This window comes from Bombus pascuorum, chromosome 13 (genome assembly GCF_905332965.1).
Source record: "Bombus pascuorum chromosome 13, iyBomPasc1.1, whole genome shotgun sequence".
Classification (NCBI taxonomy): domain Eukaryota; kingdom Metazoa; phylum Arthropoda; class Insecta; order Hymenoptera; family Apidae; genus Bombus; species Bombus pascuorum.
This window is the reverse complement of record NC_083500.1, coordinates 5,364,873-5,389,941: the sequence shown is the minus strand read 5'-3', so window position 1 is coordinate 5,389,941 and position 25,069 is coordinate 5,364,873. Positions and strand designations below refer to the sequence as shown.

The window sequence follows — 25,069 nt, the reverse complement described above, 5'->3', positions numbered from 1 at the left end:
TGCCGGACACAAAATTGAAAAATATGCGGGAGCACTATAATAAATAAAAATAATCGAGAATTTTTCAAATTAAATTACAAAAATTTCAAAGAATACATAGTAAGAAGATAACAAAGTGTATAAGAAGATACAAAAAAATTTTATTAGTTTCTCAAAGTCACGCACTTAAATCATTTTAAGACTGTTTTGCCATTAATCTAAACCATCGAATGCACCTGCAGCCAACACATTCGAGAGTAGTTCCTGCTAACTCCTTTTGGATAGCTTCTCCTACTATATCAGAATTACAAGATTGTTGACAAGGTGATACAATTTCGAAATTTGTGTATTTAAGCTTTCAGATTGTAAATATTTTTAACGTTCGATTTTTAATATCGTGCAATCTTAGTTTGTTAGTTGTTGGAATTGTAAAACCGTCGATTTTTTTAATGTTTTTAGTGTAGCAGGATCTTAAATTTTGACTTATAGGGTTATAGATCATTCAATTCTCCGTATTTTAGTAATCTTGGTTCGTAGAGTCATATGTTAGCAGAATCATAGATTCGCGATCTTTTCATCTATAGAATCGCCAGTGTAGCGGTTCTTAGAGTCGCAAAATCTTAATTTTCCACCTCGTACATTTATCTATCTTCCCGCGCAGTAGTTCCTAGTTAAATTCCCGTTAAGCAGTATATAAGATCAAGAATCTTCATAAATCTCTCTATAAACTCCTATAACAAGTCGTAAATCCATATCTTAAAAAATACTTCGTTGCAACGTGCTGATTCTACTGCTTTCCAACCAGTCGTATTTTTCTATCGTTAAGAGCATCACACCATCGATATATCGAATCAGTCTGATTTCCAATTCAGAAGAAACTTCGAAATACGAAATTATCCAGCAACGAGAACAATCTTTCTGTTCTTACATTTTAACTGATAATTTTTGGATCCTCTCGTAAAATATCGTTCATATGTTTAATATTAAAAACAGGACTAAAATAGTCCTTCTTAAACCGTGAGATTATTCAATGAAATGATAGGACGACTTTAAGCAATTTCCGTGATACGTCACATTTTTAATAAACCCATATCGATTCTTATTCTCGATTAAAGGCACATTTCTTTGTTTTTCGTTCTGGTGCACGTTTACGATGGAAATAACTTTATTTATATCGATAATAGCTAGTTGATTAGATGTAGACTGTCTGGCACTGACATGTGCGGCTGCAGATCGCATTGTCGCTGTACGTATGCGTTGAAAATGGCGATGCTCTGAACACCAGCTGAAAGAAAAGCAATAAAAAAAGAAAAGGAAAAAACAGACGCGAAGATGGAGAGATAGAGAGAGTCACGTAGGTTTCGACACGTGACAAACGTGGAACAGGTTTTCGTCGTTTTTCTCGGCCAACTCTGTTGCAGGAAGAGTCGAGCGTCGCCTGTCGAATCACCTTTTGTAGCAAAAATTACTGCATCGTGTGTCTGTATTCGCGTTATTTCGCCATTAAACACGTAACTTAATAAGGTATGAATATTAAAAAGCCACGGTCGCCTTGTTCACGTATAAGAGTTGGCAACTTGTCTAAAAAAAAAAAAAAAAAAAAAAAAAGAAAGAAGAAGAAAAAAGAAAAACTGCTATAAATCACAGACAAGGATTGACGACGTTCTATAAAAAAGAAAAAATGGCAAGGTTTTTTGAAACTAGAAAGAACTTGATTTCTTAACCTTTTATTCACATCACAGTTTCTTCCTGCTTTTTTTTTAAATCTTTCTGTGATAGAAAAAGCCGCGTTAAATTAGAACTTGAAAGATCACAGAGTATTTTCAGAGTATCTTCAATACACAAACCACCGATCATTTAATATGATCGAGGATAATGATAAATGCAAAATGAAGTTAAATTTTATTTAGTAGGCAAAACAAATCTATATTCAGCCTCCATTTGTTGATTCACCAGGAATACGCGTAAACATATAATCGATTCGTACACGTGTTAAAATTATTCAACTTGTTTTACAACTGGTTTCGATATCGTAATAAAAGTTGGAAGGAGAGATCGATACACAACGATAGATTCGCCTCGAGGAGGCAGAGTGGACCATTTGGTTAATTCGAAAACATGAAGTTGATTAGAAAGTCGGAGAAGGATAACGCGAGTCCGTGATAAAAGGAGAGAGTAATCGCGAAATAGAAACGCCCACCTGTTGCTTACACCAGGTTGCCTACATTTTATCCACAATTATCACGACGTGATCTATCAGCTTATTTAGCTTAGATCATTCCTGTAGAGACTTTCTCCTTTACTCTTTTTCCTCAACTTCTTCATATCGCGAATCACGATCTCGCAATATAAATAATTCCGATGTTTTCTCCTCGGCTGATATTTTTATCAACTTATCGTCCGAAAAACTGCGTTTCCTACCGATCGAGATTGATAGCGTGATATGCGATGTTTAAAATCTTGGAATTTGTTTCATTTTCAGTTTCGAAATTCGGTTGAGTTATATCGGCGTTTGGCATTGATAGCGGCGCAACTCATAAAACTTCAAATTTGCTTTTATCGAATAGAGGGTCTTACATTATGTTTCTATATTTATCATGTGAAACGGTATATTCATAATTCCATCAGTTTTGCGTCAGAGGGCAAAATTATTACTTGTGCCGCAATCAACCTGGCCTTAGCTTTGCAACAACACTGGCTCGTTTTCAGTTGTTTTGTGACGCTACAAGTGGCGTATCTCGTGTCAACTCAGCCTTATTATGTCGTTCAAATGACTCACGAAGATTTCTTCGTACATTTTAAAAAGCCTCTCCTATAAAACGAACGTTTTTTTAAATTGTGTCACGAACGTTTTTTTAGCGTTGAAAGGCTGGAAGGAAACGCGATCACAAGGCTATCTAATTCTCATTTTCATAATTCCATAAAAACAGGGAAAATCAGAAGATCCTTTATTTTATCACACAGATATTTATAAAATTATATCAAAGTGTATTTCTGAGTGAGAGCTATTTCTGTAATCGAGATTAAAAACAAAAAATCAAGTCACGTACGTAAAGAACACGAGAAGGCGATAAAGAGCGTAATTTCGGACAACTTGTTGAATCTAGAATTGAAGAATCTAGAAATATAGAAGAAGAATACATATTTATTTCTACAAAGGATTAAAAGAACAATCTCGATATTGACTATTGGAATTTTAATTGCTTGCTGTGTGTTTGCCCGTGATCTTCATACGTAATATTGCACAGATGAATCTTTGTTGGATTCATTTTAAAAAGAGAAGATGCACTCGTAGCATTCTTTTTCAAAACTTTTGCTTCATGAAATTTTCATGACAGTAATAATGATTTGTCATGTTGCAGGTAGGAGTTTAATCTCAGCCTTTCATTTTTTTCTCATACATGGTATTCTCGTATTTGTAGTTTGCACTTTGAGTTTGCGATGAATCTATTAGTACTGCGAAAGTTAGTTATTAACCAAGCGGAGGTCCGAGTTAACGGGTTCGAAGATGGAGCGTGAATGAATCATACGTGTCCACATGCGAACGTGTGAATTCACCTATGCACCTATCCTACTTGCGACGGAATCGACTCAAGGCTATTAACATTTGCATCCTCCCACGTTTCCCACTTGAGCCTCTCTGTTTTCTGCGCTCGTCTGTTTCCTCTTGGCGTTCGCTTGCTCGTACAAGCATGTAGAAACACGCTGGGAATTAAAGATCCTTTCATGTACCTTGGAAACTTAAAAGCTTCTGAAGCTTGCTTTTAAAAGTGGCGAAAATATCGAATATATCGAAATATTGAAATCTGTTCTTTCGTAGAAATTAGAGAATTATTCTTAAAATCAAAAATATTCGCTAATAAGGATTTATTTAAATTTACGTTTTAAATATCAGATAAGTTTTATGAATAATTTTATAAACAATCTTATGTCCATATTGGATTATTAGGGAAGATTTGTAGATTATAGGACATAGAAAAATCTGGAGGAATTAGCATTTCGTTGAACGACGTGTGTTTCTTTTCACAATTTTTTCCTATTTCCCGAATACCACCGTGACAACTTTGAAATTCTATTCGACCGTCTATGAGGAAAATTGCAATTATGACGAGCAACTGGCTGTTTTTCTTGAATTCGAAGTAGATTCAGCGACTAAGGTTGGAAGCTTTACGAGAATCTGGGAAATGAGTCGGAAAATCCAACCGCGTGAAAGGCGATGGACGCTGTGAAATGGCAATCGTGCAATTGGCAGCAACAGGCTGGAAGAACTTTTAGACCTCTGTTATTTTTAACACGTTAACTGCTTCAAGAAGCTAACGTGCGCATCTCGCTTGGCCGCGTTTAATAGGCCTCGAAATATGTCGTATTATCGCATGTTGGCAAGTTCAATACGATCTTCCTTTTGCTATTTTCCTCTATTGAAAAATATTACGCAAATGATCACAATTTTTCTTTTTGCTCTTAATAAGTTATTATTACGATGCAACATATGTTTACATTCTTCGTTTAATAATCAACGTAAGAACAGAACGATTTTATGTTACAACGTGATACATCTTTTCGAACTTTGTATTACAATTTTCAAAATACATTGAAATTTTCTAATCATATTATTATGACTTAGTAAAATATTATAATTTATATAAAACAGTTTCTTGTAGATTGAAAATTCCGAATCACGGAATAGAAAACTATGAAGAAACTATTTGCTGACATTATAAGTAAAATGTAAAATAAAATATATGGATGTTACTTGGAAATCATATGTGGTGTTGTAAATGATAGTACTTTTGATATGTTTTATCAAACATACCTTATCCATAGGGAATCCATCGTTTGAATAGCAAAATAATCATGCCTCTATCTAAAAACAGACAGAAATTATAATTGTAATTGCAATCCTCTTCGCAAGTGCCACCTCTCCGAAATAACTTCAAATCGCTTTATTAGCTTATTTGACTTAAAATTCTAAAACTTTTGAGGAGAATCGACGGTATAATCCATAAGTAATAACCTGATAATTCACCAATCTCGATAATTTCAAAATTAATATATTTCCCACTAATTTCCTCAATTAATATTAATCTCCATTGCTGGAATGGTAAATATCCTTATCTCCATCTAAAAGCAGATAAAGATTAAAAACTGCAATTCTTTTCACCTCTAGTTCTTAAAGATCACAAATCATTGCATTACCTTATCCGATTAAAAATTCTGAAACTCTCACGACGAGAATCACACGCACGATCTCTAACCAATAACTCGTTGATTTACTAATCTTAATAATCCATAAATTAACACCCAAAAACAGTAAGAAATAACAATCGTAACCACGATGCTGTTGGCAAATAAAAATCACAAATTCGTTGTTAAAGATTAGAAATCACCGCGTTACCCTGTTAAACTTCAAATTAAAAGAACTCTCAAAGGTGTGATCAAACACACGATCTGTGGCTTTTGACTTCATCGATCTTAATAATCTTATCTCCGTCTAAAAACAAAGAAATATTACAATTAGACCTACGGACCTCCTAAAAATCACAAATCAGCCCGTTACCTTGTCTGACTTAAAATTCTAAAACTCTGAGCCAGAATCAATCTAGACATGATCTATATCTAATAACTTGTTCGTCGATCGATCGAAAGGAGAGGAAAGGAAAAGGAAAGCAGTCTAGATTTGAATATGAAGCGGCAGAAAAAGAAAACTTTGGTAGACGAACGCGTTGATCGATCGTCATTCGACGTCGTTTAACCGCTCGTTTAGACAGTACATAGTTGCGTCCATGGCGTGTGTGCAACACGCTCTTCTAAACACTAAACGACCTCGTGAGCTCATTGCAACGGCAGTGTGCCGGCGTTGTTGTCGGGTGTGTGCGCGTCGAATTGTCGCCGGACACAATGGATCCCGAATGGGACTGCTTTCAGGGGCACAATGCCTAGGGATGGGCGGACCAGCCCGTCCTGCACTTTGACGTTCGTTCCAACATGACAATGACGAATCCGGGGATCGTGTCATTCCTCGAAATACACACTTTTTAATCTATTACAACATTAAACTGTCCTTACGTAATGCTTGTTCTATGCTATGTTAAATTAGAAATGGTTTTTTGGTCTAACGTCCAATAGATGAGGAACATTCATAAGAGAAAGTAAGGGAATATAATGATTTATGTGAAAATTTGCCAGTTAGCAGCGAGTTATCGTTGTGTATCATCTTTGTATATTTTGTGTCTTTGAATTGTTTGTTTTCAGCTTTCACAATTTATTTTGAATGATACTATTTCGGCAGACTAACGAGGAATTTAGATGAACTTCATAGCATGAACTAGGGTTTCCAAATACGAATCTCTGTTCGTCTTTTTCCTTTTGTTTAATCCATTGAAAAACTGATTAAAAGCGAAAGCATAGATTTAAACTAACGCTCAAAATTAATTGAAGTAATTGTTAAACCCTTGATTTTTACGTATTTGTGAAAAATTTGAAGATGCGGAAATACATAAAATGCAGTTAATTATACAACAATATATAAAATATGCAAACTATAGTACCTGCTACAATGTATAGTAGGTAAAATAATTTTTTTACTCATATCCCAGTCTTTCCAATTATTTTCGCAGAAATACGAATTCGTTTAAATATCATCAACTGTTTGATTATCATCAACGTGCGAGAATTTCATCAACATCAAAATCTATAGAATTACTTATATAAAAATTTTCCAGGCTGAGGTTGGAAATTTAAGAAAAAGGAGATTTCATTTCTGAGAAATATGTTCCTTTTTTTTTAACATTAGCACTATCTCTACGAAGAACCAATTGATATTAAATAGAGGGACTTGGTATTCCAGTCTGGTGTGACTATTACAAATTCGATTGCATCATATTGCAAGTAAAGTAACGCTCAAGAAACATAGCATACTAACAATAAGTCTCGCAGCGATGAGTTTTTAAGGAAACGTTCGCTCTGGCTTCTTTACTGATGGAATAGTATAGCGGTCTCACTTGTTTACTTAGATTTCTTTGTCTGCTCACATGCTGGCATTGAACCATCTTTTCTTTCCGTAGTAAAGTGGAATTCTGTACTGCGTTTCAATTTTTTTCTAACGTGTTTTTTGAAATTCAAGATCACGAACTCTATTTTATTTATAATAAATTAGAATTTCATATTTCTCTTCAGTTTCTGCTGTGATCATCGTAGAATTCAGAATAACAAAACTTTGCTTCGTCTACGATATTATCGGCTTGCTTGATAAAAAACGATCTAAGTATAAGAGTTATAACGTAATATAAGTGTCTCCGCGTCATAATCCTTGACTAATTAAAACGACTATAAAATTCTTCCAGTAAATGAAACGGTCAGTCAACATACGAGACAAGGCTCTAATATAATCGATAGTGCAAGTCGATAGAAATTAATATCGGGAACGTAGGCAGTTTCTCTGACGCAAAGTGTAGGCCGACCTGCGACCTCGATTTATGTAGCCGTTTACGTCGCTGATTTGACGACGAGTTTTCCTAAAATCGTGTCTTAAATTAAAGCCCCGTTGACGAGTCTTTGCGAAACGAAAATTATACTTTGCATACGTTCTAAAGTTCAATTTCGTTCTCGTGTGATTGATACGATTCCTAAGAAACCGCGTAAAAAGTATATAATGTATATAAAAAATATTGGTGATTGGTTTTAAATATGAAAACTCGGTACAAGTCGCATTAAAGTATTTATTTAAATCTTCATTTGATTTTTTATATTATTCGTTCGAACATATGTCATGTTCTGTAAATTTAAAAACCAAAACAATTATATATTTATTTGTAAAATGAATTATCCCCCGTGAAGAAAATAAATAATATGTCACTGATTGAAAAATACGAAGAAAAAAACAGACACGTGTGCTTATTAATTATGTTTTATTTCTTACTACTTTCTGACAGTAGATTTGGTCGTCCGCGCCAAACACTAGAACTACACTATGACTCGAAGCATAAAATAGAAATGCGAAAAGAAGCTTCTGAACGTAACAGAGTATATTCTATACATTGAAAAAAAATCGTTCAAATATCAAAAATGCTTCCATAGGAAAAATTATTCAAATACCAAAGGTGTGTTTGTCAGAAATGACGAAATGGTGATTTTGACTGTTATCGTAGGTGTAGCATTAAACGAGCGCGATCGATCGGCGAAGGGCCTGCTTCTCTAGAGCAAGTGTGTCCCGCAACGAGTATGTCACAACGAGTTAGCTTTTTCCTGAAGACCGTGGCACATTGGCCGTCACCTGACCTTCCCGAAGGCCGCGCTTTAATCCTCGGCCTAAACGAAGCCGTAAGAAATCGCTTCGTATCTTTCTCGACCACGTCCACTCGCGTTACGTGCGTTCGTTTTCATGCACGTGTTACTCGTGTGTCTTCAGCAACGCGCGTGCACGCGTTGCTTTACACACCATGTTTCCCAATTTCACGTTTTAGAATCTTCACAATTTTTAACAAAAATTAGCATATTTTATGCAATTTTTATTCTTTGTGTATGAATTATTGACTATAGCTTATTAATTTGACGTGGAGAGAAGGGAGAAAGGGTTTGAAAATGCTATTTCTTGGTAAATTGGTATAGTTTTGGTAATTGTGGAATTGGTAAAATTTGTTATTTAGCGATTTATGTATTGATAAATTTTTATGTTTAATAATTGACTGTATTTGATATCGCTTTCGGTATTTGATAATTCACTGGAAAATATTGTTTGGTAAATTGGTATAATTTTGATAATTGATAAAATTGATTAAATTGATAAAATTTGATAATTGATAATTCATGAATTGATAAGTGTTGGTATTTGATAATTTGGTAATATAATATTCAAGAAGCCATCTTTTAGGATAACGATCGATATTACATATTGAATTTGAGATCATTAAATTCCTTCTTTTCGATAAAATTGGCTCTGAAATATCTAGTTACTTCATAAAAATGCAGCATTTAAAGAGACACCTGAGAAGTGCGATTAGAATTTACATCCTCGCGCTGACTCTGCTGTTTACTGAATAGTCTATTAAATTTCTGAAAGCAGCAAACATTTTCAAAAGCTGTTCAATTTTCCGCTTAATACCAGTGAATGTTCTTCGAGACAAATTTGGAGATTGTAAGAACATATTGATAATAATAATCAAGCAAAGATCTTAATTGAGTCTGATAGTACTATAATACTACATATATATACTTCAAAGTTTACGAAAGATAACAGAAGCTATGACGACTAAAGATTTGGACTCGTCTTGTGATACGGACTCAAGATCCATTTTATGCATAGCATGCAACTCGTGATGATAAGAATAGGAGATTATGACGCTAGCATATGTTTGGAAAAGTTTATAAATCGAAATCGTAACAAAAATTGCTTTGAAAAAGCTTCCTCGTACGTAACTTCGCACAGTGTCTTTTCTTCTAAATAAAAGTGTAGATAATTTTGTTTCATAGTCAGAGTGTATGGAATTTTACTTTAATCAACGATGAAATTTAATTCAAGTTCATTGTCTAATAAATCATTTAATTAAAATTATTATAGAGACATTTCAATACAAGATAAAAGTATTATATTAAAAGAAAAAGAATATATATATTTATAAATTGCATTTTCTAATGAAATGTTCTTTATAATGATTTTCTTTTATAATAATTTCTAGTATCTGTATATACCATATATAAATATATATTATTGTACATATATGTAAAAATATATATTATATTCATATAGATACTGAAAATTCTTGTAAAAGGAAATCATTATAAAGAATGGCATTCCCTTAAAACGCAATTGAAATTCCCATACGTCTTAATAAATATTAATTTTCATGAAATCATTATCGTTGAAATCTCTCGTTAAGTACGAATTACCGAGTATTAAGTACGAATCGTTTGATCTACGATTAACAATGCTACATACATATTAACACGATTAGATCCATAAAAGGCAGTGGAACGAGAACTGTTCGCAGTCCATGCATTTCGATTATTATCTGTGTTTCCTCTTACGTTCATTACGTCGGATTATTGAGTTTTGCTGCATAACAAAGTCATGAACGTATGAGTAGAACCAATGACAATCATTTAGCTGTGCGTATGTGTCTGGACACGTGTAACATAAACCAACAATTATTGTAGAAAGGCAGGGAAAGGAGAGGGGATCAGGAAACAAACATACAGCGATTTATTCTCCTGGATTCATATAAACATCCGTACACGGTTTTTTAGAAGCTCGGATGCGATGAACTTTATTAACGACCTGTTATTTGTAGTTTAATATATTCCTTACTTTTTTTTAAATTTATATATATATATATATATATAAATATTATATATATAAATATATATATAATTCTATTTTCTATGTTTCGAAAGATAACAGAAGCTAAGTCGTTCTAAATTCTATAATCTATGTATATATATAATCTATATATATATATAGATTCAACATCGCATCAACTGCAAAGTTATCAGCGAACGAGAGGGATTTCATATAGTTTCCTCTTTTATGTTGCAATATTTTAAGATCTTATGCAAGTTGATTATTCTCGTTTAGTTTAGCTGGTTGATAACGCAATTGTTAAAATTGCTATGCTTCTTCTTTCTTATTTGCATTTGAGTAGGAGAAACGAAATTTTTATGGAGAATATAAAAGGAAACAGAATTGTTGGATATAATTAGAAATTTTTCTTCTTTCAGCGCAACTTTTAATTTTTCCAAAAGCTGGAACAGTTTTAGGAGAAAATACAAAACATTGTTCTTTCCGTGTTTTTGAACTTTATTGCGTTTAACGTCTCAAAATGAGAAAAAGTGAAAAATTTTGCACTGCTACGTTTACAAAATTAAAAATTCTTCGAAAGGATGTACTGATTCAAAAATTAATACCAGGAGAAATCCTTAAACATTTCCATGAACATTTGCGCTTCTATTGTATCTACTAAATTTCTAAACGTATAAACGGCAAACTTCTCAAACCAATCGCGCTCTTAATTTATAAAAAAAATAAGGAAGAAAAGGATGTATAACTATGAGAAAATTTCTAAAATCCTCTGAAAAATTCAGATTTTCTCAAGTAAAGAAGGAATTACAGGATTACTTGCAAAATTCAGAAATGGCTTATGGATAGGATTACGAAGAATCACGAATCTTCTTTACAGATCTATTCATAGAAAAGTCGTTAGACACGGTATTAGCAGAACTTTTGATTAACAATATGTTATTCCTCGAGTTGACGTTCGAAGAGAGAAAGAGAGAGGTGAAGAGAGAAAGAGAGGACTCTGTATATAATACATAAACAACGTGCAGCACGCGTGCATCCACGTGCTCGCCCGTCCACGGAATCCGATCCGCGAAATTGGATTTTGCTTGAAAGCATCGATCGCTAGAAAACGATTACTCAGGAGATTTTGCGCTTTTTTTCGCGCTTCTCGCTTCTTTCATGGACGCTGTCCTAACGCTTCCCGTACGGATCTCGCCATCCGATCGTTTTCAAACTGGTGGATAATTACATTCTATCGAAATTAAAACGGAATTGAGCGTTATACGAATAGAACGTTGTTAAAAGATTTAGCGTTAGATCTTATTTTTAGGAAATTTTCGATATTATCTTCTTAAAATTATTATGCTTCTCCATACGGAACTTTATTCGTCGGAATATTTCGATTTGCTTAGGAATTAATGAAATGATTTTCCTTTCCAGATTTTATCTCTCTGGACGTTATATCTCTCCTTTTTCATGGATATTTTTTTGCTGCTTAATATTGTTTGTTGTATATTAATTTTCTTAAATATTATATTTTCCCTGAGATATTATATTTTTACTTGATAGATTTTTCTAATAATCAGAGCATAGTTCATGCTCTCAAGACATCACGATACGCGCGATATCAGTTTTTATAATAATACTTTATAATGTTTACACAGCAATGAACTTTATGTACAACTTTATGTTCTACAACATACGGATAGATTGTGCAGTAATACGTACAGTAGAAATTCGGTCAGCAGTGGACGCGTTAATAATCTCGTACAGCTTGTTTAAATATCTGCAATATACAATAGATAGATGAATATGAATAATCAAAGGATACAGGAAACATCAAATGGCAGAGGTATTTAGGTCAAAATTTTATCAATCATCTGCGTGGAATTGTAATTAACAAATCTTCTACGTAAAAGTGATTCTAATCTCAAACCGTAATTATCATTGTCCATTTCTGTCTTACAACCAGTCGGCTTTCTGCGATATTAATGAAGCAACGTACGATTTTTAATTCGATAAGGTACCTTAGAAAGAATAAAATAAACTGTACACGAGCATGATCGACGTAGAAAAAAAACTTCTGTCGGTTAACATCATACGATGGAATTACTATTAACAAGCTGTTATTAACTGCTCAAGCAGAAGGAAAATAAGAAAAAAGAAGATGCGTATTGATCGAATGCAAAAACAACGGAAAATAACGTTCGGCGAAGATAAATGGATAAATAAAAGTTAAACAATCGTTCTGATGCATACACAGGATGAGCCAATAGGAGGTATTATTTAAAATAACTAGCTACATATTGGTTTTATCGAAAAACATCTTAAATGAATTACGTTGCATTTCAAGGTACTCGACGACTGGATGCAAATTTATTTTCTGATATTTTATATTTTCCGATATATCGAGGTGACCTTGGATTTCTTAAATGGCATCGTATATTTATTATAACATTAGTCAATCCAGTTGTGCATTCTCTACAAAAAAGTATTATCTTATTTATACCGAAGAATCATTGTCTGGCGGATATTTTAACTTATATTTGTTAAATTTAACATACAAAAGAATAAAACAACGTAATCATAGGAACACCGCCTGGCGTCTTTCTTTGACAAAAATAATGTTAAAATATCTGCCAAACTATTAGTTTTTCGGCACAAATAGAATATTCAGAATATTCAGTTGGACCGATTGATGTTATAAAAAAATATACGGTGCCACTTAAAAATCTCAAGGTTACCTTGATATCTCAGAAAAAGCAAGATATTAGAAAATAAAATTGCACCCATCCGACGAGTCGCTTGAAGTGCAATTTAATTTATTCTAAAGTGTGTTTTGATAGAACCAATAGATAATGTGTTATTTTAGATAGTATTTCTTGTTACTTACACTGTGTCGTATATGTTAATTAATCGGTAAAAAAATTCATTTCACTTGTGAATTCTCAGCTAAGCACTTTCAATAACGTCATTATAGGAACGTTTTTCTTCCGCTAATAAATCTTTTTCTTCTTCGTACACCTTTCCTCTCCATGAATTATTCAGGTGCTATTTTTTTTGTCTGTTTTTTTTTCAGGTAAGCTGCACACATAATGAAATAACCCCAGTCTTACTTACATGTAGAATTCTTCTGGTGTGCGTATGTAAGTAGATCTTTGCATTCTTTTCGGCCGCGGATTTTCCAACACTCTATTCTCTTCCATATCTTATTCTCTATCTCACGTTGAATTTTTATCCAGACTTTCTTCGAATTTACCTTTTTCATTCGCTTCGATATTTGTCGTTGTCCTGTGACGTTTATAATTCTTCCTTAAGAGAGCTGGAGATAGTTGTGCAAATTTTAGAGTCTAGGAGTGGTAAAACTTCATTCTGAATCTTACTCGGTGTTTTTTAATTAATGCATTTCCTATGAAAAGTCTGTAACGTTTGTTAATTGATATTTTACTCTTGTGGAAATTTGGATCCTGTGTCCCTCCATATCGCTAATATTCGTTTCTTAAGATTAATTATTTTATTTATGTTAGAAGAACTATGGATAGATAGATAGATGCACATAATCTAAATGTGAAACAGTAATCGAATCTCACTCGAATCTTCGAACATTCTTAATCATGTTATTCATATAAAAGTCAAGGAATTTCTAGTAATAGCCTTTGCGTAATTGTTCGATTCAACTTTACGCGAGACATCTTCAATTCTAATAATTTGATTATCAGCATTAAAGAAATGTGTAACAATGAAAAGATGTGATCGCTACATCCTCAAATAAAAGAGCTAGAGAGAGAGTATACTTTAGCGATTCGAGCGATATAAAGTATATTAAAAACTCGTAAAAGTATTGCGAATTATCACCGGTAGAATTTATCGTGTCAGCTATCTCGTACAATATAAAACAAATATCTTCCCGACATCGTAAACTTAAGCAAGCTTTCTAAATTATTAAAGCAAACTTAGTGAAGTAACTAACTTACTAAACTGACTTACTAAAATAAAGTTACTTAAGTAGACTTAGTAAAGTAACTAACTTACTAAACTGACTTACTAAAATAAAATTACTTGATTAGACTTAGTAAAGTAACTAACTTACTAAACTGACTTGCTAAAATAAAACTACTTAATTAGACTTAGTGAAGTAACTAACTTACTAAACTTACGTACTAAAGTGAAGTTACTTGGGCAAACTTAGTAAAGTAACTAATTAAATTTACTTACTAAAGTAAAGTTACTTAAGTGAACCAAAAATTTCGATTCTTTTATATTCGCAACCTACGATACTTGAAATTGTTTGACACACACACACACACACACACATACACATATTTGGCATTGCAAAGAAAATGGGCGACGATGCACGTGGAATTGAACGTGTTAGAGGGCTAGTGTTGATAGATATACCGCGACTACATAAATAGGCAGTCAGTGTTATCGAACGAGACCCGGCTTTCACGATAACGTCGGCCTTCTCGTGAACCTCGACGATAAACTTTTCATTCGTTCACTACTGGTGGATGTGATCACTTCTACCCAAAGCTAATTAAAATTACACGTCGGAAGCAAACGGTTTCGTGGTCGTGTCCAACTTTCTTTATTCCTACGTCCCTCGTTCGTTCTTTCAATGAAATTCGATGAATGAAAACGTACATCACTATCATCAAATCAGAAGAGATTTTCGTGTCGAGGATTCGTGTTGAGGATCGTGTCGAGGTGGATTTTCTGATCCGAGAAACCATCTCGTTTCGTTTCATTGACCTATCGATCGTCGAACGAGATTATGGCTTTCATTATTGAGGATGGTTTCTGCGTTCTTTGTTATTTTTCTTCTGGAAGGGATATCAAGAAAAAGACTCTCTTAAATATCTTTGGCTTTTATCTATTGTTCATGATAAAATTCATCTGGCAGAGGTTAATTATCTACCAACAAAAGTAAAATACTAATGGAGAATCTATTAAATTTTGTTTAGTTAAATCGGTATGAAGGAGGAGCCCGTTAATTAATATTAATTCGTTATGTCTTCCTTTGACAGATTATATTTAATGGGGAAATTTTGCCAAAAATATTTATCTGAAGAATTTTAAAAATTTTATGAATAAAGATTTCACTGAAAATTTATTATAATATAATTTCTTTATAATTATATATTTATATGTATATTATTTTTATATAACAAGTAATATATTTATATTAATACGCCTAAATATTTTTGGTTTAATTTATTATATATTTCTCGTCATGAGAAAACTCTCTGGATTATTCAAAAATCTTCCCTATTTATCAATAAAATTGGAAATAATTATTCCTTTGAGGTTGGTCTAACAATGATTACTCTATGTCGTGATCTTGTCACGAAAGTTTAGGTTAAATTAATGTCAAGGTCACGCTTATTACGTAACTGTATAACCCCTTGAACGCTGTAACGTCGATGATAAGGGCGTTCTTTTTTCGGGATTATCGGTACCAGCTAATAACTTCTAATCTCATATTTCTTCAAATGATTAAGCCGGTCATTCAAGTTAATATATAAACATTTCCTTTCTTTTATATCTATTAAAATTGGAAACAAAACTCGTCAGCTGGTCGAACGTTTGGAAATTTTCGAGGAAAGAAGCAACGTAGCTCAAGCGTTTTTGCAACGTTTAAGCTTATCAAACCAAAAAGGAAGGTTTATCGAAGACAATTGGCTCATTTCAACAATGATGACCCATTTCAATATCGTTATTAAAAAAATAGCGTGACTGACCATGAACGAAACTTCATATATGTTTCATACGAACATATTTCAACATTTACTGAGAAAACTTTTTACAAATATATTACGTGTATTACACAGAATATTTTAAATTATAGAGTTTCACTAACACTGCAGTGACTTGTAAGAAGTGTGACACCAGTGCAAGTCGTGTAAAAACTAGTAGATTGATGCTAGATTAAACTTCGATAGTTAGATACTTAGGTAGTTTAAAATAAATTGGATTACGAAATAAATAATTTAGAAAAATTATAGAAACTCTATAATCGAAAATCCACTCTTCTTGATCAAGTTGTCTTGTTTTGTGACAATTTATTTGAAAAAAAGTTTGAAAAATAGTTATGCACGATCTTAATGATTGTTATTTACTTATTTAATTGTCTCAAATTTATGAAAATCATGGATCTTAGAATTAGAGAATTCTTCGAACGATATTTTTACAGTTTTTCTATTTCTCGATAGACGATCTTAACGATTATTATTTACTTATTTCATTGTCTCAAATTTATGAAAATCATGGATCTTAGAATTAGAGAATTTCTTCGAACGATATTTGTGTAGTTTTCCTATTTCTCGGTACTCGTTATTCTCCATATTCGTTAAGAGGATTGTATAAATCGTTTAACACACACGGAACTCATTTGCCCATTTTCTTTACTTTTCCTGTTAGCAGATAGAATAACTTACTTTCATTCGAAACGCTGTTTCTCCAGCTGTTTGTCATGGATTGGCTTCAGTAATATTTCTTAAAACATTATTATCGATGGCATTTCCAGGTCTTTCTTTTGATTTCTTTTCTAATGTAAAATTACCAGAACCGACCAATGTATTTCACAAACCGATAATACACGTTTACGTAAGCTACTTCACGACACTAAATTGCAATTTTCAGCAACTTTTTGTCACACTTTTCCCGAGTTTACATTTACGTAAGAGATTGAAATATTTTATATTTTGAAAATCTTGTTACGTATGTATGTTACATGAAATTTTGTTCCTTCTACACTATGACGAATAGAACGAAGGTCAGGTGCCCTGGAATTATCATAAAAAGTATTGAAATACCAAATGCCAAAATGTTTATCTGACAAATTCCCATATTATGCATATAATATCATCTTTATAAGAATAATTAGACTGCAGATGTTTATGCACATGTGAATTTTAAACATGCAAAAAATGCACACAACGCATGTAATAGCGAAAACATATAAAATCTCGAAACATACATGTTATAAATTAAAAAAATATACTCGTGACGTTTTGTTTGTTCGCTAAACGTAATTTTCATACGTCTCTATACAACCAACATACTCACATACACTCGTATGTGATCAAACAAACCTTCATCGAGGTTTTAAAAATTCTTTAAAAGCAATAAATAAAAGAATATGAGATTTTTGAGGTATAGCTATAATATACTTATACTTTATTCTTTGCAATTGTTTCTTACAAACGTTCTAAAAATATCTCTTCAGTGATCATTATTAGATATTATTGCAAATGTTAATATTTGCGTAAGTTGCTATTTGTAAAGAAATTGAAAGCAGTATGATATTTATTTAATTATTTCATTGTTTCATTAATAAATATGATACTTATTTCAATTTCTTTAGCAGAGTTCATAAAAATAGAAATTTGCAGAAATACAAACATCCGCGATGATATCTAATAATAATCATTATAAAAAAATTGTTAGGACGTATTTTTGAGAAATAATTTACAAAGAATGGGCAAATGAATGAATGGCAGAAATGTTTGCGAACGAGGCTAGCTTTCGATAGCGGTTTTCCCGGGGATACCGTAACGCGAGTTACGTGTAAAAGTAAATTCCGAGTGCAATGTCCTCGGACAATTTCACTTTCCACGGGACGAAAGGAAAGAAACTGTACTTCTCATGCGCTCTCTCGCACGAACCGCAGTCCCAGTTGGCTGATCGTAAAAAACCTGAGCGCAACTAATGCGTGCGCCGTTCTGCATTCGCAATAGACGCTATTATTTTGCATTTTTAACGTTGCACCGTGATTTACATACGTTACTCGACGATATTTCATCGGCATTACGACCAACCACGTACGTGTAAGGAAATTTTTATCCACTGGAAGAAAGTTCGATCTTATCTTCTTCTCGCTAAAGAATGATTCTCAATTTTTTCACAATTTATTTGCCTCTTTCCTGTTTCTTATTCGAGATATTTTACGAAGCGATTATAGGAAGTTTGTGTGAAGTTGGTTGCCGATTTTCTGAATTTTGCATTTTTTGTTGCTATCAACATCGATCATTTAAAAATTATTTTGGATCGTTTTAACTGACGTAAACGTTGCTCGAAAATATTGCTTCATATTTAGTTCAGGAAACTCTTCATTTTGAATACGACAATATAGACAGTAAAAGGTTCTTCTTTTGGAGTATTGTAGAACAAACGTAGGACAACTTGGAACAACAACATAAAATTCGAGATTTAAAAAATGACGGCTCACTTCATACAGATTTATAGGAAGCGAGGACCAAGTCAAATGTGAATTAGATTCTGTCTAATTAATAATAATATTTTATAAAGTGGAAGCTCGATCATATCTTTTTTGTTGAAAAGAATGATCCTCAATTTTTTCATAATTTCTGCTTCCTTTCTTTTTTCTTTGCTAATAATATTTCTACGAAAAGATGACACCAAACAAAGCATAAATTAAGTTTGAATTAGATTAGGTTTAGGTCAGGTTCTTCTTTAATTGATAATATTTTATAGCAAGATTATAGGGAATATGGTTAGCACCATTTGTATATTTTTTGCCACTTTTTATCTGCCCCCGTTTACTTTCATTAGTTTACTTTCCGGGAAATTTCTTCATGTAAGAAAATTCCCCTATTGGTCAATTTCCTTGGCATACCTTCAGAAACTTTCTCTCGGCAATTACTCATCTCTGGCAACGTAATTTCCAGAGCTGTCTATTAACGTTTCCTTATCTTTATTATTATACAATAATTGAGGCTCGATTCACTTATCAATTCCCTTATGTTTAACCGCTCATATACACCTACAACTACCTTTTATCTGTAATATAAGTAAATTGATTGCTTATAAGTGCTAATGCATTCTGACGACAAGTTAAGTGACCGTTTTAATATATATAAATTTCTCATAAATACTATCAACGCAGAAACTTGGCTTCTGTTCACTTTTAATTATTTTCAACGGCTCCTTTTTGGGGGAGGAGGGGAGAGGCGAACTTGTTTCTGCTTGTTTAGATTTATCGTTATAATGCCGTAAAAGACGTGAATATAAATCATGTCCTGAACTTACAATGTTATATAATTTCTAATATATTCGCGCGGCATTCCATGATATTTTCCTCTTATTCCAATGTTCTATGAAAACTGGAAACTAGCGAAATACCTCGAATCGTATCGTAATATGAGTAGTTCAAGAGCTAACTTCGATTCACTTGAATTGAATCTATAATCGTAACGTTCGATTACCATAGGTACGCGAAAGAGATCGGGAGATCGTTTCATGATTCATCGATGTAAAAGTTACGCGCTACGCGGCTTTCATATAAAACCACACGCGTCTCTCGATGGCGTTTCGATACGCAGGAGGATATTACGAACGTTGTTATTAAGGAACAAAGATACCTCATTAACGTGGCATCGACGTAAGGAAAAATACGATCGTTTTCGAGGAATATCTAATTACCGGCTCGACCGCGACATTACGTGACGTTTTCATCCTTTTTGTATACGTATACAGGGTGTTACATACGCGTTACTCATTGCATTGTCTTTTTAAGAGTGTTGAAAAATGCCAAACGTTTCTTGATTAATAATTATCAAAAACCCTGAAATCCAATTTTTGACGAAAACAGTCAGATGTCTGTCTTTCTTTTTAGAAATACGTTAAACGTTCCAGCGTTCGCTAAGAAGAGCAAAGAATGTCTTGTTTTTGCCAATTAATAGTCAACCAAGTTGCTAAAAATTCAATGAAAAATAACGGATAAGAAATTTTTTGCCATCGTGAACCTAAAGTAAGATTGCGTGCCACGTTAGCTTTTGTTTTCCTCGAGCTTTGTAACTGTGCAACCGTTTATGAGAACGTTAGTGTAATATCTTGGAATTTTCCTTGTATCGGATTCTTTTTCTTCTAACACCCTGTATAAAGAATTCACGTTGTCGATCGCGACAATAAGTAGAAGTTCTCTCATCGCAATGCCACGCATTCACGTTTCATGATCTAAATCCTAGGCATTATTATGATTGTTAGCAGCAGATTGTTCGATAATTATTAAAGATTCCTTTTGCGATAATTGCGTGTATCCGTCGCGTGCATTTTTACTTCTGGACAATTAGCCTACATCGGCTGCTTTTGTTTTATCTCACGGTGACTATCGAAATTTCGCGTTCATATTTTTCAACGAATACATATTTTTCACCGCGAATAGAATTTCACTACCAAACGACGGTCACAAGACTAATGAAATTTCTTTCTTCATACACATTTTTTCATCTCTATGTTTTGAACTAAGATGACAAGATCTTCTTCAATTTGAATTAATTTTCTCCAACACGGATTATTAATTGGAATAAAGAATCTACAAGTGAGAAAAGTGTCTTTTTGTTAGGTTTCTGAATGTAAAGTTTCTTTTGTTAAGACGTGGATTTTTGAAGAGTAACTCTAAACCTATATTCGAATAAATGTGGTGATTAATAATAATGTTAATCGTAGCATTAATATTAACCATAGGCACTAATAATAAATATACTTAGTCTGTTGAAATCTAATGAAAGGATTAAGACTCGTATTAGAGTAATAAATACATAAACTGCGTTGTCTATATTAATGTCGTATTTGGATTAAAATATAGATAGGATGTAATTAACGTAAATAACGGTAATTATTGCTGTATCAAGGTTACATATTGCACGCTAGTTAGGTCAACAAGGCCGCCACTTGGAAGACCGTCCTCCACTGACCCAATTTATATTTATTTTAAACGTTAGAGCAACTGGTTCAAACTTAGAGTCAATCGATTTCAAATTCGAAACTAAAATAATAAATTTTGGACTTAAAATCAAACTTGTTCACACCATTCAAAACTCTAGTACATTTTGAATTCAGAATCAATCGATTCCAATCTCAAAATCATTAATCTCAGCCTTACAATCAAAGACATTTTCTTAGAAATACACACGTTCAAACTCAGATGTAATTAATTAAAAAATTCAAACTAATGAAATCCCAAGCTTTAAATCGAACAATATCAAACTGAGAAGCAATCGATGCTTTCTGAGTTTCCTCTCGATTGCAACGTGTACCAGTTCGATCGCGATCTCCGATTCCAGGAGGCCTCAGCTTCTGTACAATCTTTTTTCTCCTCTTCGTCGTCGTTATAATCACTTACGTATACACACACGCTTCAACGTGTCTGCCACGGTAAAACCGGTTACTGTTTCTTACGTTACAGGAAGTTTTGCCTGGCGCAATTTTTCCGATGCCCTGTTTCTTCTCCTTTTTTTCTCCCTCTCTCGCTGCCTCCCTCCACTTCCTCCTTCATTCTTTCTTTTTTGTCCGATTTCTTTTTTGCCTGATCTATTTCGCCCCGCGCTTTGTCGTTATTCGTTCCGCCAGGATCTGCGTCGTTTTCTGGAAAGCGAAGCGCACGATCGGGCGGCAAAAATGCTCGCTGATCGGAACTTTCTCGCGACACTCTCTTACATAAGCGACGCACAAGCCATCGAACATCGTAATTTGTAACGTTACACGGTTCGTATGGCGATAAAAAAGTAGTTCTCTCGATAGAAATTATTTATTGGATAATTTAATATTGCATGGGAAATATCTGACCAATTGTCCAGATTACATATTTTATTATTATATGCTTTAAATGTTTAGAAATATTCATTTACGATAACCGATCGTTTTATTGAGAATTATTCGTCGAATAATCTCATGGTAAATGTAAAGCGAAGAATCTTAAGAATTGTCCAGATTCTAGATTTTACGATTAAATGTTTTAAATGTTTACTCATATTCGCTTTATGATGGTCGATCGTTTTAATAGCAATTATTCATTGAATTATTCATATTTAAATGTAAAGTGAAGCAGCTTATGAATTTTCCAGATTCAAGACTTTATGATTATATATTTTAAATGTTTAAAAATATTCATTTATGATGGTCGATCGATTTGGTAGAAATTATTTATTAAATTATTCATATTTAAATGTAAAGCGAACTACCTTATGATATGTCTACATTCGATATATACCTACATATTAAACGCTTGGAAATATTCATGCGAAGACAAGAAATGACAAAAACTGTTTTAGAAAATTGTAGAAATTACGCTATATTTTCTTGCGATATGTACGATAATTCTTAGTACTGTAGTCCATAAATGTTTATAAACTTGCTATTCTAAAAATCGTTTAAAAATAACGCCTTCATATTACGCATTCCTTTAACTATGCTTTTATTATACTCTAACAAAAATCTGCTATTATTTTAGACAATACACCGAGCTCGTTATTTTGCCTTTCAAAAATTAAAAAGACAACTTGCGAGTAATTATACTTCCTAAAGGGAATAATAACTTGTTAATTTTTGGATTAAAATATTAATTTCGTGACTGGAAGAAAAATTCATCCAGATTATTACGAGATTTTTTATCAGGAAAACTCGTTAGTTATTAAAGCAATAATGTTACTTTTAATGGCAATGATGAACCTGTATCATGACATTTAATCATGCAAGAGCCGTGTCTCATCTCGATCGGTATCGCTATCGTAAATAAAAATCTAGGTATTCGAGTCGCCTAATCAGAAACTAGTTTCCACGAGTCGGGCCATAAATCAACGATACATATTCTCGACGTGGCTAGTAATATTCGCACGCCAGGTTTAATGAGACGCACATACGTCGTTCATCATCGAAACCAACAATTTTCATTGTCATTGTCGTCGAAAACTGCCATCTTGTGCATTTACATTCGAAACTTAATATTTTATCCGTGACATAGGATACAAAAAATTTTCTGGAACAAGAAGGGAATGAAAATTATTGGGTGTTATTCATGTTGATTCTTATTGCAAATCATTAGTCCTCCGCCGACGATATAGTTTTTCATTAACGTGGTCAGCGGTATGGGTATTTCAGTCCTTGACCTGATTCTGTTATTGTTTTGGGTTTAAAAAAAGTCTGAAAAATTCTGAGCTACTTATTACAGTCCCTAATTTATTACACAAGCGATACTTTAGCCGAATGTTTAACACTAGAACTACCACACCAGTCAAATTGACTGGTCTTACAATTTTATAAATGTGTCAACCCTCGTTTAGGGATCCCAGATGGGTTAATAATATCAAAAATGTACTACATAACATGAAATTTCTTCTGTAAGAAAGTAATAAATCAATAAATATAAAAATATTCTATTATTAGGTATTTTTTAAAAACCAGCCATTTTGACTGGTTTTGGTAGAAATAGCTTCGTGTTAATTATCGGTAGTTCTAGTGTTAAACCTTCTTGCAATAAAAATAAAAATTTGATGGAAAGTTATGAAAAGATTTGTTTGAAGGTACACACTTTTATATAAAACAAATATTCAAAAGAATTATTGTAGGGTTTCACCCATAAGACTATGATTTTTCGAAAAAATACAAGGTGGAGTGGTAATTGTGGTACAATCGGGCAGGGGATGATCCTATGTGAAAAAATAAGGAAAAAATTTTAGCAGGTCATTTTTTTCATCGTTTTCGAGAAAATCAACGTTGAAGATTTGACAAGTACAGTTAAATTTGGCGAATCCCTGACTGAACAAGAGGAATTAATCAACAGAAATTAATCCTAAGATACTTCATTTTCAAGAAAAATAAATTTGAAAATGTATCATGCGCACATCCGTAAGCAACTCGTTTTTAATTAAACATACTGAAACGTTATTTGTCCGAAAATGCGGCCTTACGCGGAAAGATTTTATTTTACATTTTTTATATATTTTTTTGAAATGAAAATAATTATGTATGTAATATAAATATAATTGTGTAAAAAAACTCATTTACTTAGCAAAAGACTAACGTAGACGGCAATATGAGTCGTTGAAAGCACAGTTCTCGTTTCACCTTCATGGTATTCAGAACTTAATTTAACGAAGTAAACAGTATTTGGACAGTCAAAGTTTTGTAGGTTTCTAAAATTTCTAAGTTCTTTTAGATGCGAGAATCACGGTCTGATATCTTCGTTTCGAAGAAATGAAACAATGAAAAATTTCGTCTGGATCTCAACGACTCATATCGTCTGCGAAGCGTCAAGATCGTTTTTGTCGACTCCTTGAGTTTTTTCTTTTCTACATCAGGTTGATTGACTTTTTGAAAATTTAACGTGATTGTACTATATTCATACGTTAGATATCTTCCTTGCGATTGTATTATTTCGTTGTACTATATTGTACTACTTCATTCGCGGTAGATATTGTGTATGCTTTAAATTACATTTTTATTACGAAGGATACGATGCTGATAATAATCATCGTAATAAATAATAATAATCTCCTGTGGTCTCGGAGGTAGAATAGGCTCAACGTAATCCCCGCGTGTCGTAAAAGATGACTAAGAAGGAAAACCCATGGAAATGGTGAAAAATATCTAATGATTATCATGACGCTAAAAAACATTCATATATATGTATTTATATGTTATATGCATATAATATATAAATATATAAATATAATAATATGTATATATTATATGTATACGTATTTGTTTAATATTCATGAAATACGAGTGCGGCAGAGTCTCCCTTATCCCAACAAATAGGGAAATGGTTTCATTGCGATAAAGTACATGCGCGTTCGGATAGTGAAATTTTTAGATAATAGAACGATCACTTTTCTCATATGAAATTTCATTTGTTCAAATACAGATTAATAATTAGTAGTTTCTTCAAATATTTATGAGTACCATACATTTCTGGCTGACAAGTCACAGAATTTTTTCGACGTAAGTAACCGCATAGAGTTGCATTCTTTTCGTGCTTCGAACCATCGAAGCCTTTTTTCGAATGCTACGAATACT

At 32.9% G+C, this 25,069-nt stretch overlaps 1 protein-coding gene across 8 annotated transcripts in view; it reads left to right on the top strand.

The window, feature by feature from the left end:
* The window catches only part of LOC132913781 (thyrotroph embryonic factor), a 100,008-nt gene that overhangs the window by 33,720 nt on the left and 41,219 nt on the right, over positions 1–25,069 (top strand). The gene's annotated exons all lie outside the window — the stretch shown is intronic.